Raw genomic sequence first — 19,680 nt, 5'->3', positions numbered from 1 at the left:
GAATATTTGCTACTTAATTAATCAGAAATATCAACAACGTTTTCTGATAGCATTCATAATTTACTTTCAAAAACGCAGTAAACAGGGTTTTAGAAAATTTGGCACTTAGATTCCTCTCAACTCTTGGACATATATTAATAATGTTTCTTATGAAACAAATCAAGTATGTTTTTCTTTCAATTCTTCAACTTCATATTTCAGGATAAGCTTTTATGCGATCTCACTTCCTTTTCTCTGCTTCTTCATTCGTCATTTCTTCTAGAGATATTACATTTTATGAGGCGACAACTCTTAAAGAACAATTTATAGTACCTGCATCTCCACACATCTGAATTAATATGTTTCAACTGTACCTACCAATGTAGATTCAATATTATTATAATCATGGATTACTATCACGAACGGGGTAGTAGAAACTTTATAGTTGTGACCCCTACGAGTTTATATTTTTAACTGTGACACACACGATATCTGTAAAATTCTTCTCAACAGATAAATAAGCATCCAAATATTGTAATCATGGGTTTGACGTGGTATGACGAAATGCCCGGCTTACAAAAACACGATGCTACATAAGATACAAGTTACTAGCATGATGCAAAGAAATACTGTTATTGTTACCGATTCGCTACTGCCAAAAACTCTCCACCCGAATGAAGAGAGCTACCCAACTTTGTACACATGTTGGCAGATTAGTAAGAATCAAATTCGGCCATATTGGCCGAAAGGCCGAGTTCTTATGAGCGACGCGAAATCGACTTCTTCGGAGTATCCTGCACACCCTCCCAGACACCGGCGATGTTTTTGGCAGATCTTGTGTTTCACCGACGTACGGGTGTTGGTCGATCGTTTACTAAACCAGTGAACTCAAATGTATCCAGCGAATAGCCCTTTCGGTAGGACGATTATAGCAACCGTAAAATGGGTGAAGCGCGAGATACTTCGCACGAACAGAATACCCATTTTGATTGAACAATTCTATAATTTTCACGTGTTGTTGAATGACAAATAAAACTGAATAAATAACAACTGATTTGACGGTATAGCTTCAACACGATGGCCGTTAACAATTGTCAAAGTTTGGAAGTTTGGAAGTTATACAATTCACCCGAATTTGAATTGGTGTGGGCCACTGTCCCAGCGTTCTGACAGCACCGCATAGGTGCTTATGATGCACTATCAGGAACCTTTGGTGTATTAACGAATATTACTTGGAGCTCTTCCCAACACCAAACCGTTATTTCAACACCTCGACATGTGATTCGACCGCCAAATGATCATCTTCAACGGGAAGATCAAACTTTGTTGATCTTGAGTTTCATCTTCCTCTTGAAGATGATCACTTGGTGATCGGAACACATGTCGAGGTGTTAACCCATTAACGCCTAGCGTTACCGTATGGTCACAAGTGTTTAAGTTTCCTGTAAAGAATGCTGCGACCCTATTTTTTGGCCGGTTGGAGAGATGGCGCTGTCAGTCTCTTAAAAATAATTCAACATGTTGACTAGTTCATAACAGGTATAGACGACATTTGTACTAGGCACGTGTGCGTGTAATATATTTAGGTTGCTATTGCGTAAAAGTGCTATGGAGCCAAACTTTGTGTAAATTCGAGTTTTTTTTTATAAAACCGTTTCTAACTTTATTAGCTAATGAGAAGAAATATCAAATATTGTATCAGTTATTTTTCCATCGAAATTTGAGTTATGTTATATTAGCTACAAATGTACCTATACATCAGCCTGTGAACGCTTGACGACCATCTTCAGTTCATTCAGGATTTGGAGACCAGCTCCCCTACCCTTTCGGCTGATCATTGCCCTTGAGATGGGCCAATGGGTACATGACTGATGGATGACGGCATGAAGTCCTTAGACATCAGTGCCGCCCTTCACGGGATACCCCTACCTGGCTGGGGTGGGATGGATGAAAAAGTTATTCATCCTTTAACGGGGGACATGAGGGCCTCATTCGACAGAGTGTCGGGGCCTTCTATATCGGGAGGGGTCGTCTACAGCATAATCTGTGGCTTCCCTAACTAACGGGTTTTCGTGAGTTTCCGTTTTTTCGAAAACTCTCTCATTCCTCGACTGAATGGACTGCCGAATGGAAGGCAGCTGCAAATCTCTGCGGATGGCTTCATTCCGCACGAACCAAGGAGCATTCACAATCATCCTAATTAGCTTATTTTGCAACCTTTCCAAAATGGAAATGTTGGACGGAGCCGCTTGTCCCCAGACGCCTGAAGCGTACATGATGACAGGCTTGAACATCGAGTTGTAGATCATGATTTTGTTTTTAAGACTCATTTTGGATTTTCTGTTGATCAGAGGGTACAGACCGGCGATCCGACCCTCGATCTTGGACTTAACGTACATGATGTGCGGGTTCCAAGTGAGCCTACGGTCTATTAAAAGGCCGAGGTACTTTACCCGCGCTTGCCAGTCAATCTCCCTTCCAGAGACTCTCACTTTTCTGGCCGGAGAAGATAGTAATCTCCCCATGGTTATCGCCTGAGTCTTTTCCGGGTTTACTCGGATCTTCCATTCGAGGTACCAGCGCTCGAGGTCGTCCAATGCACGTTGCATGTAGACGACGCCGAGCTCACGCCCCATGGAAGACGAGAGTAGAGCCGTGTCATCGGCGTACAGGGATATCTTCACTCTATCGGACCTGGGCAGGTCGCTTGTATAGAGTGAGTACAACGTCGGAGAGAGCACGGCCCCCTGTGGCACTCCAGCGAGGATCTCTCTGTTGTCGGACAGAGAGCCCTCTACTCTAACCTGAAAGGTTCTGCCTCTCAGGAAAGATCCGATCCACCGGACCAGGCCCCGAGGTAGGTCGAGCGCGTTTAGCTTATGTATAAGGCCTTCGTGCCATACTCGGTCGAAGGCCTTTGAAATATCTAAAAGTACTATATGTACTTTTTTGTTGATATTCAGCTCGCTGATGGTGTTCTCGACCAACCTTAGAGCCTGTAGTTCAGTGGAGTGATCTCTCCTGAAGCCGAATTGTTCATTAGGCAGAACATTTCGGTCCTCAACTTCTTCGTTGAGTCTTTGCAGTACGACTCTTTCAGCCAGCTTAGCCGCCGACGAGAGTAGACTGATCGGGCGATAGTTCTGCGGGAACAGCTGGTTCTGACCCTGTTTCGGGAGCATGACGACGATCGCATGCTTCCACCTTCTAGGGAAGTGTCTGAGGGCCAACGAACTGTTGATGAGACTCAGCAAGAATTCAACGCTGTTTTCCGGGAGTCTCTTCAACAACTTGTTGGTTATTGAATCGGCTCCCGGAGCCTTCTTTGCTTTCGCAGCCTTGATGAGACCCTTCAGCTCCTCCATAGAAGCTGGACGGATGTCGTCGTCGTCATCCTCCCTGAGAAGTCGGTGAACCCGGTCTTCCAGCAGAATATCGCGGTCGATGTCGTCGTCGTCGTCAACGTTAAGTTGAAACTGACGTTCCATCGTGTCTGCAAAGGCTAACGCCTTGTCGGCGGGGGAGTAGCACACTCCGCGCTCTCCGTGAATGGGTGAGAGAGCAGTCTTCTTCCCCCTGAGCCTACGAGTGACTCGCCAAAGCTCGTCACTCCCAGGTTCGAAGGATTCCAAGAGCTCTTCCCACCTTTCGTTTCGGTGTTCATTGATGGCCTGTTTGACACGATTGGCCATCCTGTTCGCCGCTGTTTTGTCCCCTGGGAAAAGGGTTCGCTGGTAGAGCCTTCTCAGGCGGTTTCTCTCTCGTATCAAGGCTTTGATACGAGGGGGAAACTCGTTGTAGCTCTTCAGCGGACACTCCTCCCTGGAGGTGGCCGCTCGAAACGCATCATTCACGGAAAGCTCGAAACGCTCAACTGCCGCGTCGAGTTCGTCGGGAGAGTCGAGTACCTCAGGAGGGGCGCGCATCTCTTCGAGCTGGGCTGTGAAGACATCCCAGTCCGTCTTAGATCTCACGCGATACTCAGGGGGAGGAAGATCATCGCCCAGTACCAGGATTACTGGATTATGATCAGAATCCAGTTCCGACAGAACGTAAATTTCACTGGTCAGAGTGACGTTTCTGAGAAGCGCGATGTCTAGTACGTCAGGCCTAGTCTGCCCGCGATAGTACGTAGGCTCATCTGGTCCCAGCACGAGATATTCATGTCTGTCAACATGCGCATGGAGCGCTTGGCCGTTTCGATTTGTGGCTCTGCTCCAAGGTCTGTGCTTGGCATTGAAGTCGCCAGCAGCAATTGTCGGAATGTTGCTTCCCATCAGCAGTTCATCCAGAGATTCTGGGAGTAGACGAATGTTCGGAGGGTTGTAAACCGAGATTATTCTGTGACAACCCCTTCTCAGTTGAATTTCGACCCCCACGGCCTCAGTCCCGTGCAACCGAGCACTGTCAATGCCGTATTGGACACACTGCAGGGATCGCTTGGCAAAAATGCCGACTCCCCCTCCAGCACGTCCAACACGTTCTCTGTGAAAGAATCTGTGATTTGGAATGACAATGGATTCGTTCCTTAGATGTGTCTCTTGGACTAGAGCCACATCTATGTTGTTTTCAATGAGGAAGTTTTCGAAGTCCAGCTTCTTTGTTCGAATGCCATTGGCATTCCAAAAAACTATCTTCAGAGATCTAGGCAACGTTGGTTGTCTAGACATTGGCAGTTCCGGTCATCACGCTTGTATTCACCGTGAACATTGTCTGTAACACGGGGAATTTGACGAATAACTTTTTCATCTGGTCCAGTGCGGCACAGATGTCTGAAACCCCCTGAGTCTGAGGTGAGGGTTCAGGTCGAGGGGAGGTGGGCTTTGCAGAAGTACTTGCAGTACTTGCGCCCTTAGATGCAGCTTTTGCAAAGCTGACCCCCTCCTGGACGCGTCCAGACCCCGCAGGTCTCCCTGAGGAGGCTGGTAGCCTGTGAACGTTTGGTAACGCTAGGCAGTTACACAAGCGATTTTTTTTTAAATTGTTTTTTTTTTGTTATAGAAAGGATTTCTCATTTCAAGATGCCCTAGAGATAGCTTATAGTGATAATATAAACGAAATATTTATTGAACCACCCGATCCGGACGTTTTGACAGACGTAGACTCCAGGGACGAAGATGGTAGTGGATTTATTGACAATTTATCTGGCAGACAACTTAGAGCTCAAGCCGAAATAAAACTTTTGAACAACACCAGAGTTGGTGGGTGCAGTTCTGATGATGTGTCGCGAAGTCTTGGATCACTTCATGCTTCACCAAAACATAGGTCTCCTTCGTCATCACAAAACAAAGTACCTCCGATTACACAAATTACTGTTGATGTAGAGGACTTTGACTGGGTCCAAGGCGATTTGCAATCAAATCACCAAATTTTTCCAACATGTAACTTCAAGCCATATCAACATTTATGTCCTGTGGAATTATTAGAATTGTTTATTGATGAAGAATTCATACAAATGATGATCGAGGAAACGTCTAGGTATGCCTTATTCAAAAACTGTCCCAACCCTAAAGTATCTGTAGAAGAAATGAAATGCAACATTGGCAAACTTATTATTAGTGGGTATAATGATTTACCAGGAAAAAGGTTTTATTGGGACTCGAGTAATGACATGAGAAATGAACTAGTTTACATGACTATGCGCAGGGACCGATTTTTGCAGATTTCACGTTTCATTCATTGCGTTGATAATAATAAACCAGAGCTGTCTGATAAAGTGTGGAAAATGCGTCCACTAATGGACAAGATTAAAAAAAATGTTTAGCATATTTTGAGCCTGAAGAGCATCTATGTTATGACGAATCAATGATTCGTTATTTTGGAAAACACAGCTGCAAGCAGTTTATCCGAAGTAAACCAGTTCGTTTCGGTTGTAAAATCTGGTGTATGAATACGGCTTCTGGTTGCCTCATCAACTTTGAAATGTATCAGAAAAATAACCCCCGCCGCTCTCCTGAATATGAATTATTATTCGGTAAAGCATCAGCGCCCATGGTGAAAATGCTAGAAGAAATAGAAAGAGTAAAAGGTTTCCAACCATATAAACTCTATTTCGACAACTTATTTACAGGCGTAAAGCTCCTTAAATATTTACGAGACAAAGGGTATCAAGGTACTGGAACTGTGAAAATAGATTTCCTAAGGGATCATCTCCTACAGGAAAGAAGACCTTTGAGAAAAAATCGAGAGGTACTATCGAATCTATTCTTGATAAGGGAAATGGGAATTCATATGTTCGCTGGGCTGATAATGGAGTTGTCACTCTGGCATCAACATGTTTTGGAGTACAAACAATGGGATCTGTGCGCCGATATTCAAGTGCCGAGAAAAAAGTAGTTCTAGTGCCTCGGCCATCTGTGATTGGAACTTATAATTCTCATATGGGTGGCGTTGACCTCATGGATGAGGATATATCACGATACCGCATTGGTAAGAGGGGTAAAAAGTGGTGGTGGAGCATATTTACATGGCTAATGGATGCATCTGTGCAGAATGCTTGGCAACTGTACAATAAATCTGGAGGGACTCTTCCGCAACTGGAGTTTAGAAGGGAAATGGCGAAATTTTATTTGAACTCTTTCGGAGTTCCACCAAAAGGTCCTGGTAAAGTTTCCACATGTTCAAGCTCAGTTTCCTTGAACAAGGTATCTGATGATATGTGTTATGAGAAAAGGGATCATTTGGTTATTCGAGTTCCCCAAAACAAACGGCGACGTTGTGCCGGAGAGGGCTGTTCCGCAGTGGGTAGAACAATGTGCGAAAAATGCAAAGTGGGTGTTTGTATTGATGGTTTTTCTATATTCCATAAGAAGTAGATGTTAGGCTAAAATAACAGTTATTGTTTTTTACCTAAAATAAATGACACTCAATAACTGTTTGTATTTTTTCATGAAGTGTTTTAAATAGGTAGTTAAACCGCCTAGTGTTACTATTTGGTCACATCTAATTTTGGCTACAGTGATAAAAATAAAAATTGCTGTTAATTCCTTACATTGCATCCTACAAATCTAAAAAATAATCATTTAATACTTTTCTACCAAAAAAAATTAACCAGGCGTTAATGGGTAAAAATGACGGTTTGGTGTTGGGAAAAACTCAAGGTAATATTCAAAAGGTGAGTGGATCAGTATGAATCGAGCATCGAGCGAATGCACATATTTGGGATTTATTGTGAATATTGAAAAGTCAATAAAGTGTTTAGTGAAGTGCTGTCTATCATTCCACATCGTGGGTCAGAACAACCACAATAAACCTGGCGGGTTGCAGCTGAAAGACAAATCGATTCATTCATTTCAAATCTATCCTAAGGGAAATAAAAACGATTGTCATGATTCAAAAAAAAATCAAAATACTGGAAAACGCATATTCATTTTTCCACCTTCGCAGCTAGAGAAGGTTCTATCTAGGAAACTGGGTTCGTCTCTATGACGCAAATAGTGAATTTCTATGATCTAAACATATCACCTGAGCGCAAACTCTGGCAAAATTAATGGCGTCTACGTAACGGGCCGAGTCACCCTCGATTTCGAGAGCGAGAGTGAATTTTGATTGCTGAATGCATCATCACATGATATACGAGTATAATTCCATCGCCAGGGACGGATCGATGAAAGCAAACTTTAATTTGATATGATGAAAGCATCGACGCCGACGTCGAAAGGGAAATTGAACCGACATCAAACGAACGGCAGAGAACGTTATTTAGTTTCTCGAATATTCGAAACAGTTCGGAGAGAATGAATATCCGTCGAGGATAATTTGAAAAATATTTACGTTTTAGCCTATAATAAGAAATCGGGTTAGTTGACATGTCTGAACGCATGATCTGTTGTTGAATGGTGAATATTTAGGCTAAGAGCACACAGAAGATGTATAGATAAACAGAATGTATTTGATGAAATTTGGCACATGTCAGTTAAGCAGACAAATGAATCAAGTATAAAAATCATACATACTACCTTAGACTGAAAAGTCTCGGGCTTAACACATAGATGGTGCTAGCCTTAATGCATTCACCGCTTTTTCAGAAAGTAATACCCTATAAAAGAAAGCTGTTGACACTTCATAATATTCTACTCATGAGTTTGTGAGTTATTCTGCATACAGTGACACTACTTTTGGTATTTTCGAAACAATGGATCAAAAACAATTTCAATGGTTTGAAAAGTGTCATCATCAGAAACAACAATTACACGTTGGTTTACTGACTGCAAAGGTGGTCGTAGAGACACATATGATGCAGAACGCAGTGTACGTCCAAATGAGGCAGTAACACCAGAAAACATAAAAAAATCCACAAAATCATTTTGAAAGATCGAATGTACCCCTGGTAGTAGGAGAATGGATACTCAAGATGCTTTCCAGTAGAGCAATAAGTATCAATGTAGAAGACATCACAGTGATAGGATTGGTCATAAGGGGATGTGCACAGGGAGGGGTCTTATCACACCTTCTCTGGAACATAGTTCTGGATACCCTAATCAACCACCTTAACAAAAATGGATTCTACACAATTGCATATGCAGATGACATAGTTATCTTGCAGACTGGCAAATTTGTGAACACACATGTGAAACATGGTGTAAGGAACACTCACTGTCGATCAATCCCAAGAAGACTGAGATGGTCCTTTTCACCAAGAAAAGAAGTTTATCGGGCTTAAAACCTCCCGATATCTTCAAAAGCAAACTAAACTTCTCCGAAGAGGTGAAATACCTTGGTGCTACCCTTGACAGAAAGCTAACATGGAACTTTCACCTACAGAGTAGAGCAAAAAGAGCATATGTGACTTTTGAGAGTTTTCGGAGTCGGAGGCGCATGGGGTCTTTCACCCCGTGTGGTCACCTGGATCTACACTGCAATAATGAGACCTATGTTAACGTACGGAGAAATTGCATGGGGACCGAAAGTTCTACAAGCAACGGCTATCCAAAAATTATATCAAATACTGCGACTGGCTTGTTTAAACATCACAGGAGCCATGAGAACAACACCAACCGCGGCAATGGAATTGATTACGGGTCTGACCTCTCTGGACCTGTACGTTAAGGAGCATGCGTTAATGGCCATGGAACGATTGTGCACAGCTGTTGTAAACTCGAAGTAGGAATGGGTCAATTGAGGCTGGGCCTATGGCGGAAAGCGTTTACTGCGCAACCTCTGCTGCAGGCAACCAGTGATGCAATGGAACCCAGGTTTGTGTTTAATAAACCCTACAAAATACAAATGAAACAGAGTCAGACATAACAAATACAGACGGCTCAAAAACCAAAGAAGGCTCAGGATGTGAAGTGTACTCCAGAATACTAAGCCTAAGGTTTAAGTGGGGAATGGGAAAAAATATCAGCGTAGTCCAAACAAAACTGGCTGGTATCTCAATCGCCACAAAATAAATAACCAGGAAAGGAATTTCTGAGAAAAACATAACAATCTGCCTTGAACAGACAACGTATAACCTCACGGCTAGTACTAGTTGTCACCAAGATTTAGCCAAAGCCTCGGTAGACTAGTGGACAACCTCTATGCAGGATGTGAGAACAGGAAGATGATACTGTCAGGCAGGTCCTTTGCGAGTGCCCGGAGTTATCATCAATAAGAAAGTATTTGTTCGGAGAGTCTTGGCCTACACCTGCCGATATAATAGAGATGTCTCCCAGTGACATGTCCACCTTCCTGGAAAGGACAGGATGAACGATGACTTAGAAGGACAACTCCTCGGGAGGGTGTACAATGGGTCACATGTGGCCTAAGTGCTGTGGGCTTACAATCACCCTCCCCCTATTCTACAGATACAGAGAAGGACTCCACTCCATCAGAAACAACAATTAAACGCTGATTTGCTGTCTTCAAACGTGGTCGTAGAGACACCGATGATCCATAAAAATAAAAATGAAAAACATAAAAAAATCTTGAAAATCGTTTTGAAAGATAGAAAAGTGAAGTTGCATGAGATATCTGACATTGTGAAGGTATCAAAAAACGTGCTGGCTTTATATTGAATGGTCATTTGACTATGAGAAAGCTCTGTTCAAAGTGTGTGTCACGCGAACTTACTGTTGACCAAAAACAAGAACGTATTGATGATTCTGAGAAGTGTTCGGCTATGTTAAAACATAATAAACCGAAATTTTTGAGTCGATATGTGACAATGGCCGAAACATGGATCCACTCCGTACTCAAAACGATCGTCATGTGAGTAGAGAGCAACTGCTGAACCTTGTCCAAAGCGGCCGAAAGCACAATAATCGACTGGAAAGGTTATGCCCTCGGTATTTTGGAATGTATTTGGTTTAATATTCATCGACCATCTTGAGAAGAGAAATACCATCAATAGTGAATATTACAAAGCGTCTTTGGAAATATTGAAGGCAGAGGTTGGAAACAAACGAACGTTCAGGGCAAAGAAAAAAATTGTTTCATCAAAACAATGCAACCGTGTCACAAATCAATCAGAAAAATGGCAAAACTACATGAATTGAACTTCGAATTGCTCCCACATCCACCATATTCGCCAGATTTGGCTCCCAGCGACTACTGAAGAGGATATTGCTGAGACTGAGGCCTATTTTGAGGCAAAAGATTAATCGTTCTACAAAAGTGGTATGGAAATATTAGAGCGGCGCTGGAATGATTGCGTGGCTCTTGATGGATATTACGTTTATGAATGAAGCCAATATTGAACAAAAAAAAACGCATGTAGTTTCCATTACGGGTGCTTGAAGTTACTGACGGCATAAAAAAGTGATTCCAGCGCAATTCATGTTCATATCCTTGAAATTAGAAATTTGTCTTCCAGTTTCTATTAAAGAGAAACTTAATGCATGATCTACATATCTTTGAAAAGGGTTTTCATCCTAGTTATTTACTTCATTCTTCTCCTAGGAAGTTTCTCCAATTTTTTGTATAACAACGGAGAAGTAGATAGTTACAAAGTTTTTTTCCTAAAAACTTATCTTTCCCAAAAAATAAACCGTTTTTATTTATTGAAATTTTCAATTTTATATCATGTAAAATTCAATGTTTTATTAATAAATTCAAGCAGTTTTCACAACTTTATTGGGGGTAGTATACATGTAGAAATGAAAATATGTAAAAAATTGCGCGTTTCCTAAAATAAATACATCTCATTTCCCTGGAAATTTCAATTTCAGAACATTCTTTTGATTTTTGTTTTCTATCAATATCAAGTTGGTACTTTTGGAAAAGAAACTTATTCAAAAATCATTTCATTGTGAGATTTTCACTGAACAGTTTTATAAAAACGCAACACGTGTTTCGTCATACAATGGCTATATATTCAATGCTTTTATATACCTAATTTTACAATTTGAAGTACCTACATTCCAAATTCCTGAGTTTTATCTGAGTTTGTATTGAATTACCTGACCCTATTTCCCAGTTTCCACATTTGAAAATATATTCAATAACGGGGAGTTATTCAATTCTAATCAATCATTCAGTAAATTACCCAAATTCTTGAGTCTATTGATTTCTAAACATTCTAAAAGATTGAGTTTCAAACTTTTCTCTTCTAAATGTAACACGTTAATATTCATGATTGAACTCAATTCCTTCTGCTAAAAGGTGGTTTGCAAATGTGGAATTGGTCTTTCTATTTACAAAACTACTTCTATGCTCTTTAATTCTTTGGGAAAATGTTCTTCCTGTTTGACCAATATACAGTTTTGGACAAGAGCCACAAGTCAGCTTATATACTCCTGATCTATCCGACACCGATTTCTTTCTTAGGCACGGAACTTAGCCCAGGATAATAATGATAAGCATAGCATAGCATTAGTAATATATTATGACACACCATCACGCCAAAGAACAACATCTTAGCTTCAACAAATACCAGAATGATGGTGGCAGATTTTTTTTTCATCTTTCATCTGCAGAAATGCAAAGTTAAAATGTAATGAATAATTGTATATACATGATGATGAAATATGTAATTGCAATGTGAATGGCCCTGATAGCATAACGAAACTTTTGGTTTCATATTTTATATCATCTTACATTAAAGGTTGAGGTGTTCATGAACGAAAAGCGTTTTTAGTTATGTTATTCATTAGAAAGCAAGGAAATCTAGTTACTCAATTTTGTTATATCAAACATGTATAGCCAGGATGTTATAAACTTTCGTCATTAACATGTCATTGTGATCATTTATTCATTAATAGGTAACATGTGGCAATTCTTTTTTTCTCCATTATAAAATATTTTCTTCTCCATGTAAGTATTTTATTCTTCACTGCATTAACTGCATTATGTTTATTGTATAATTTTTAAATAATTTGCTGATGATGAACCTATAAAGGTTCGAAACGTGTACTGATTGATGGTTTTCACCGTTCTAAAATCTGAAGGTGATAATAAATTCTAGAGATGACTTCGAGTTTTTATGTTTCGCGAAAAAAGTGATCCTAATTGAAAACTGAATCATGTTACTGAGATTTGCACTAAACAGTTTTACAAAAACGCCATACATGCATGCCTTTTCTACAACTGACTGTTGACCTATTAGAAATCAACAGTATAACAATCATGTTGCGATCCCTAGATAAAAGGAATTCGATAACGAAACTGCGTGCAATTGACAGAGAAAAAAATCGCTCCGCACGACGCGACATAAACAAATGCTAACTCTGCTCAGTCCATTAACGAAATTGCTAATGCCATCAGACGGAGGTGTTAGAAATTCCGGCTGCTCGATGTAAATTTGGCGGACCCCACTGAATCATCGTCCGGATTTAGAACATCAACGCAGGAATAGAATTCGATGCAACGGCATCGTCCATTTTTTGTAGGCGACTATGAGCTCTGGCAGTTCGTTTAACATGCTTTGAACCCTGTATAATGCGTCATATATACCGGATAATAACGAAATCATTTGACACAATGCCAATCGGTTGTTTCTGGGTTAAGAAATTTTAAATTCAAAACGAGCATATAGTTCATTATAGCTGATATCTCTAATGAAAAAACTTAATATTAATGGAGTTAAATCATCTAAGAGAACAATTCGTTCAGGCCAGTCTCAACTCCCTATACCAGTGGTCGCCAACCTGTCGATCGCGAGCTACCGGTAGCTCACGGAGGCAATTCTGGTAGCTCTCAAAACGATTTTAATTTGAAAAATACAAACTGCAAAAATCAGAGAAGCTTCCAAAAATTCCACAAAAAATCTAATTGTCATAATATTAAACATAAACAGCGGCAACGTTGCGGTGAGCGATCTGCCGCTGACGCCATAAAGCTAGAATCGGTTAGAACCGACCAGCCGGACCAGCGCGTTAGTATTCGAGAACGATCTGGATTGCTTTGAACGGGATAAATACGCACGGCGCGGCGACATTGTGCTTAGTTTAAAACTGAACGCGTAACCAATGTCCAGCGGTTGGGTTAGTAGAGAACAACAAAAATAATATTATGGCAAGCAGTTGTAAGAAGGTAAAGACATACCACTTTCATTCGGAATGGGAAGAACAATACTTTTTTACAGAAGTTAAAGATAAAAATGTGTGTTTGTTATGTAATACTTCGGTCTCCGTTGTTAAAAAAGGAAATATTGAGAGACATCATAAAACTGTACATTCTAATTTTGAAAAATCTTTCCCACTACATTCTGCCGCCAGAAAGGAGAAACTGCAACAGTTAAAAAAGCAGTTAATTGAACAACAATCAATATTTTTAAGAACAGTCGACAAAAATAAGGCTGCAACTGAAGCATCGTACCGTGTGTCCCAGATAATTGCACAAAAAAAGAAACCTTATGAATACGGGGAAATGATAAAACAAGCGTTTTTAGAAGCTGCTGATTCGTTATTTGCCAACTTTAGAAATAAAGACGAGATAGTTTCAGCTATAAAATCTATGCAACTTTCTGCTAATACAGTGATGAGACGTGTAGAAGTAATGAGCAATATTTTTTTACAGTTGAGAACTGACTTAGATAACTGTGTTTATTTTTCACTTCAACTGAATGAATCAACAGATTTCGTTGACACTGATGGCCGTGTTCGTCAGGATGGTTTTTAGTGATTTTACGATTAAAGAAGATCTTTTGAAGTTCATTCCACTGAAAGGACACACTACTGGACATGAGTTGTTTTCTCATTTAAAAAATATTATTTCTTCCGAGAAAATTCCAATATCTAAAATGGTAGGCTTGACAACCGATGGCGCTCCAGCTATGGTGGGTTGTGATAAGGATCTGGTGGCGTTATGACGTAAAGATGAAACTTTTCCGCAATTTCTCTGTTACCACTGCATTATCCATCAGGAAGCATTATGTGGAAATTTCCTGAAACTAAACAACGTTATAAACTGGTGGTAAAAATTGTGAACAAGATTAGAGCTCAAGCGTTACAAAGAAGATTATTCAGAACCTTGGCCTGTCAATACGGGGACCTACTCCTTCACTCTGAAGTCCGATGGTTAAGTAGAGGACGGGTGCTGAAACGTTTTAATGATGTCCTATCTGGCATAGTTCAATTTTTCAAACAACGCGATGAACCGACTCCGAAACTAGAAAATTCAATCTGGCTTAGAGATTTTGGTTTTCTCGTGGACATTACAGAGAAATTAAACGAACTTTATTTGCAGCTTCAGGGAGAGACAAAGAACTAGCGGAAATGATTTCTGATATACAAGCATTCATCAAAAAGCTGGAGTTTTGGGAACAAAACATAATTAACAGCGATGCCGAGCATTTTCCTATTCTTTCAGAAAAAATATCTCAAAATCCATTAGAACCCTATGACAACAAATATCATGTAGAAATAATTTCTACCCTGAAGAATAACTTCAAAAATCGTTTTAAGGAATTCAATGAAATGGCTTTAGTAGCGCAGTTTGTTGTTTCATCCTTTATGGAAATTGATATCCAACAGTTTGCAACTTGTGTTATGTGTTGCAGCGAAGACATCGCTGCAACACAAATGAAAGTCATTGAGTTTCAAAATGATTTAGCCTTAAAATCGTTAGTCTCAAGTACTGAATGTATCTGGCCTATTGTAAGTAAAGACAAATATTCAGTTCTATGCCGTGTTGCCTTGAAAGTAAAAGCATTATTCAGTTCAACCTATTTGTGTGTGAATCTTCTTTTTCCAATATGAAGTTTATTAAGAACAAATATCGCAATCGACTTACAGATGAACATTTGGATAATTGTATTCGAATGGCTGCATCAAATTATACTGCAAACATTAAAAAAATTATCGATGAGTCTGAGTGTCAGCCTTCTCATTGAACGTGATGCTTTTTTCAATGTTTATGTTCATGATAGTGCGTTACTTTTTTGTTGTTATTATTAACTATTTTTAAATCATACGTGACATGCCGTTGTAGCTGGATAAAAGTTTGTGTTTATTTTTCAAACACCTTCGTTTGATAGGTAGGAATGTAGCTATGAACAAGTACGTACTAATAATATTAGTTATTTTGTTATTAGTTTATTATTAGTACCTATGTATTATGTATTACCAGTTAAATAGTAAAATAAATACATATAATGATAAATTAACTGTGGATTATTTCATTTACGTTGCGTTACGTGGCTTCCGTGTGGGTAGCTCGCTGTTTATTCCAAAATTAACAAAGTAGCTCAACACATTGAAGAGGTTGGCGACCATTGCCCTACACAGTAGGTTAATCGACTGACACCTATTAGAAAACAACTACTCCTCTGGCTAATACCACGAAGGGCGTTGGATTTTATCTGACAGGTGTCAGTACAGAATTCCTGCATATGCTGTTGGCGATACAACTGCCGCAAAAGATTTTCAATTATTGGAACACACTTGCAGACCGGTTTCGGGCTGTTTGGCCACTCGTCAGTGCAAAGTAAAGTCGATGATTTCCGATAATTGAAAATCGAATTCCGTTAGAGTATCATTCCTCGAACTAAGCTGAAGCATTAATGGAGTTCTATCCCAACACCAAAACGTTACTTTTAACACCTCGACACGTGTTTCAATCACCAAGTGATCATCTTCACTTTGATCTTCCTTCCATATCTAACCAAAAGACTTTTGAACGAAATGATATATATCCTCAAATTCGATAGTGTTAACACTAGAAGAGGTGTCGATGGCCTAAATACCGCATATTTCAATGTGATACGTAAAATACCTGAATAGTTTCCCCTTTCATCTTTCTTTTCTTTTCTGTCATTGATTCAACAGCAGACACCACCTTATCAGAATTACAGAAAAAAACCATTCGTTTGTTTCATGTCGTTTTGTGTTGGTATTGTTTCGAAAATTTGATTGTTGCAATGCTTTTTCTTTAATATTTTTAAATGTATCTAATGTCTGACGGTGAGTAATTTAATTAACATCTCAGTATTTCTTGTTAAATTGAAACGATAATATTCCTGTGAGTTTTGTGGGAGGTGTATTCATGAAACTTTATTGTTACAGAGCCCTGAAGAAGAATGTAATTAAATTCGAAACGTCGGCAAGAAAACAAATGTTTTTTAAAACAATGATGCTAAGCGTTTCTTATATACTGAATAATGCTTCGTTATATAGAACCGTTATTTTTTGTAAAATATATAAAATTTATACATAAATATATATATATATATATATATATATATATATATATATATATATATATATATATATATAATATATATTTTTAATACAAAACTCATCAGAAGATACCTACTTATTTTATTTTGTCTATAATACACTGATTACAAAACAACAAGTATTTCAAAGTATATTCAGTAATTCAGATCAACTATATACCTTTTTCAAGTACTATAACATAATCAACAACTATAGCTCATAAATAATTTATCATCTATCCTAATAATGACATGGTATTCAATTTAAATGAGGTGTACACCATGACAAAATAACCCTCTTTTAATATTCTTCCTTGCATTAATCGTGGTGGAACATGCAAATGTTTGATGAGAAATATTCAAATTATTCTTCTATCTAATGAGACGTTAATTTATAATTCCGGAATATCTAACGATCCAGTAATAGATAAAGATTATTTTGGAATATCACGTATTATATGGAATGTAAAAAAATGCATTGATATTCTGTCATTAACTTGAATATTTTCAAATTCAATCTATGCGAAATGCGAAAGTCACCCACTTAAAACTCAACTGTTTCTACGTACTGGTAAGTTATAAGAAGCTAAAATTTGGTATATAGGTAATTCTTAGGTCTTAGATGCGTTTCAACAAAGGATTTTTAAATATTCCAAAACAAATATTCCACTGGATATAAAAGGGAACATATTTTCGGAGGATGACATTTTGTATGTAGGTTCGTTTTATGCTGTAGATATACAATAAGAAAGGATTTTTATATATTTCGACTAGGGAACCTCCCCTAGGGATAAATGGGGTGCGTCTACATATGAAAATTACCTTTTTATCACTGTTTCTCCGTACCGCTATATTTTCGGAGGCTGAAATTTTGTATGTAAGTTCGTTTTATGTTGTAGATGTGCAATAAAAAATATTTTCAAATATTCCAACTGGGGCGCCAGCCGCCGGGAAAAAGGCACGTTCATAAAATAAAGTTGCCTAATCATCATTGTTTCTCCATATTCTTAAATATCCGGGGCATAAATTTATATTGATTATCAGCATTGCACACGTGTGGGGCCGGAGCGGATCGTATAATAAATAATAACGCACACATTTTGCATCCGTGCTAGAATTTGCCCTTTGAAGGGTAAGACATTGTTAATGCTTAGCTCCCACAAGTTTTTACTTCTGAGGCTTGTCGTGTGTAAGCGGACGAAAAAAGGTTAATGGAAAAACACAATTTGAGATAATATAATACTTTAACACAGTTCAAAAACTCACATAATACATTTCGGAGTCATTCTGGGGTAATTTAGTAAATTATATCAGACTGTTTACTCATGGATTGTATAGGATTGTACCTGAGAATAGTTCAACATACTGTCGGACCGTTTATTTATGGAGTAAATAGAGTAGTACCTGATGATAATGCAACCGTTTATTCATGAAATTATTTGGGTAGTTTTTTTCCAAGGAAAAAATACAAGCACTACAGAAAAGTCCTTGGGGCGCTCTAAGAGCGGTGCCTGTGCGAAAGTAGCGATTTGTGTTGGATTTGAATCGCTGGAGGTCAAATTTATTTGGAAAAACGTTCTGAAGAATTGTATTCCACACAAACGCAGTTATTCAAGTAGAATAGTTCTTAAACAGTGAAGTTCGAGGTGTACTGAGACTTCAAAATGATGAGCAGCCACAATCCCAAAAACCGATACATAGGCAGATGTGATCCCTTAAAATGGCCCCCTGGCTCACCTGATATGACGCCCTTAGATTTTTTGTGGAGATTCGTGAAATCTAATGTATACTTTACAGACTTTTGTATGAAATGGAAAGTCCTTGCAACGAAATCATCCAAGAAATATTCAATAATGTAGGAAAGAAATTCGTAAAAAAAATTCAGTATCATCAAGTACTGGGTGGTGAACATTTTGAACATTTATTGAACGAAAATTTTAATGAAATTTTGATATTTATCGAATGTTTGCAGGTTCTTAAAAATAATATGAAACTACCGATTACTCTGAAATGGCTGTTTCGATTTCCGAAAATAAACCATTGTTGGACCAAAAATTTAAAGACAATCAAAAAAGATATCACAAGGCACCTATTCCATTGAGAGCGTCGTCTATTTTTTTTTATTAGAAAGTACTGAACGTGTGCCCAACTTTAATTATCTGATCGCGTTAAGAGGGAAGAGGGACTTTTCGAATGCACACTGTCCACCGTTTTGCTGTAAGACCAGCCTTTCCAATCTTTTTACAGGCACAACCTGTATGAAAATTACGGAATACCTACACATTGCTAAACAGACAATAATTCAATAACATCTTAATTGAAACTTACTTTTCTATCAAATATATTATGGTCTTTATCTCTGAAGAAACAAAAAACCTTCTATTTTCTAGAGTCATTAGCAAAATCCCTCTTATCAATCTAAAACCATCTTCATTAGAACCTATTCATGCATTATCCGCACTTACATCCAACTATACAGTCCTCTCCGTACATACTAAAACCTTGAAATTCTCATCCTCTCAATTCCATCAGTCACTCGACTTTTTGAGTAACACTTCTTCAATATTAATTACACGGTCTTTTGCAACAAAGTAATATGACGTCAGCCTTGTGAATCTAGATGAACCGATAGCTTTTAATGGTAACTTTATGAATATAATTATGTTAATCTTTTGTAATTTCCGGTTCACTGCGATGAACAGGCCTAATAATTAACAGGTTCATATGTGAGAGAAACGTTTTTCCTTTTACAACCGGCCTGTTACCTTGTCTATTAGTCTCTAATCAAACAAATTGAGAGACCAAGTTTTCGAGCATTCAAATATCCTTGCTACGAAAAACAACACTGGTGTTGAAATTTTTGTTAATAACTCTCCTAACTGTAATTATTAACATTACTTATAGCATTATAATTAAAAATATTTAGAGGCCGAATTATATTTAGTTCTTCCAAACAGTTTTAGCAAAATTCACTTTGCGGATCAAAATTCAATTATGATTAATGAAAAATATTATATAATGATAACACTTCCAAAATAAAAATCATGATTTTATTTATAGTTATAACATGAACCTTTATTTGTGAAATTATAAAATATCAAAAATTAATTGCCGCTCCGGGGCGA

The 19,680-nt window shown here is 38.5% G+C and overlaps 1 protein-coding gene across 3 annotated transcripts in view; it reads right to left on the bottom strand.

Moving 5' to 3' along the window:
- The window catches only part of tai (basic helix-loop-helix family member taiman), a 503,475-nt gene that overhangs the window by 430,124 nt on the left and 53,671 nt on the right, over positions 1–19,680 (bottom strand). The gene's annotated exons all lie outside the window — the stretch shown is intronic.

The sequence above is a fragment of the Leptinotarsa decemlineata genome, unplaced genomic scaffold, assembly GCF_025532065.1.
Source record: "Leptinotarsa decemlineata unplaced genomic scaffold, Ldec_3_MD MMD2_tig00000008_RagTag_RagTag, whole genome shotgun sequence".
Classification (NCBI taxonomy): domain Eukaryota; kingdom Metazoa; phylum Arthropoda; class Insecta; order Coleoptera; family Chrysomelidae; genus Leptinotarsa; species Leptinotarsa decemlineata.
Note: the sequence above shows the minus strand (reverse complement) of the source record. Positions and strands in the feature narration are given on the sequence as shown.